Source organism: Etheostoma cragini, chromosome 17, assembly GCF_013103735.1.
Source record: "Etheostoma cragini isolate CJK2018 chromosome 17, CSU_Ecrag_1.0, whole genome shotgun sequence".
Classification (NCBI taxonomy): Eukaryota; Metazoa; Chordata; class Actinopteri; order Perciformes; family Percidae; genus Etheostoma; species Etheostoma cragini.
Window position 1 is genome coordinate 19,448,428 of NC_048423.1, and position 1,460 is coordinate 19,449,887.

Sequence of the window (1,460 nt, forward strand, 5' to 3'; positions counted from 1 at the left end):
CCCCCCCCCCCCCACAGATGTATTTGGCACCTTAACTCAGCTCTTACTATCTTGCTTTTTCTGTGAACCTTCTTGCTAGTTGTACTCTACTGTTTTTACTTGGCTATGTTTCTGTTGTTTTTGTTGTTCATTTTCTTTTCTTGTTCTCCATTTTGGCTCAGAATGTGTGTTTCTGACTGAATCAAATCAATACGGTCCCTTTCAGATTCCTACTCTCCTCTTCCAACATCTTTTGGTCTTGTCTAGAGCCCGATCGATGAAAGATTTTTAAGGCCGATACCGATAGAAATATAAAAATCCGATATTCAGATATATCAGCCGATATGTATTAAAATTAAAGAAAATCCAGACATTTATGAGCTGTCACTAAAGTAATATGATAATAATTTGTTTTATTGTCACGACAGAAGAGAGGAGCATTTATTAAAGTTCTGGTAAAATAAATATGTATAAAAATACAAACTTAAGACATGAAACTTAAAGTCCTTTGAGCAAAAACACAATAATAAATAAAAAATAATGAGAGTGTTGCCAACAGGGAAGTTGTAGAGCGCCCTCTGGTGGACAAACTACGCAACACCAGCACTCATAACATTGTCTACCGTCCGTTTTTATTTTATTTTTTAAATATTCATATATCGGAATAATTTGTTTGTCATTATAAACGATTCTGATGAATCATACCAATACATCGGAAATGCCTAATATCGGCCGATAATATCGGCATGTACCCATGATGTCCGCGCGCTATTCATGTCTTTTGTTAGAAAGCCTGTTGTTACGCATGCTTTTAAAAGATTCTATGTAAATAAACATGTTATATTATTATTATTACTATTATTACTATTATTACTATTATTATTATTATTATTATTATTAACATTAACATTGTTCTTCTTCTTCTTCTTCTTCTTATTATTATTATTATTTTATCAAATTTATTTTTATCATAATCCACAGCAGTGTTTATCAAACATTATTTCAACACTGCATCCCCTTTGAATTGCTTTTTTAAGCCTAGTAGCCCCTGACCAGCATGATGTACATTTTTGGTGGATAAAGAATCTATTAAAGAGGTATGATACAGCACCGGCACTGATAGATTCACTGACCCCAACCTGTCTTTAAACAAAAACATTTAAATGCTACATTTCAAATGTTCCATCACCTAATGCACTCACTTTTATAGTCTAATTATTGCATTACATATTATGTATGAATGTTTTAAAAGTACCACCTGCAGTACTCCAAAGTACCCCCATTTAAGAAACACTGGTCTAGAGAACTGTATACATACATACATATATATACAGTGAGGCTTGACGTTGATATAAAGTGAGTTTGGTTCTGTGTGGGCGTGTAACGATGCAATATGAAAAAAATCAACATACATATGTAAAGATTACAAGCTGCTAAGATCTGCTGCTCCTCTCCTTTCGTTATTTTTCCTCTTCTCTCCT

General features: G+C 33.2%; 1 long non-coding RNA gene across 1 annotated transcript in view; it reads left to right on the forward strand.

The window, feature by feature from the left end:
- Positions 1 to 1,460, forward strand: part of LOC117960768 — a 9,705-nt gene that overhangs the window by 1,185 nt on the left and 7,060 nt on the right. Inside the window, exon 2 of the long non-coding RNA XR_004660223.1 lies at positions 162 to 166. This is a non-coding gene — a long non-coding RNA (uncharacterized LOC117960768). The remainder of the gene's footprint in view (positions 1 to 161; positions 167 to 1,460) is intronic.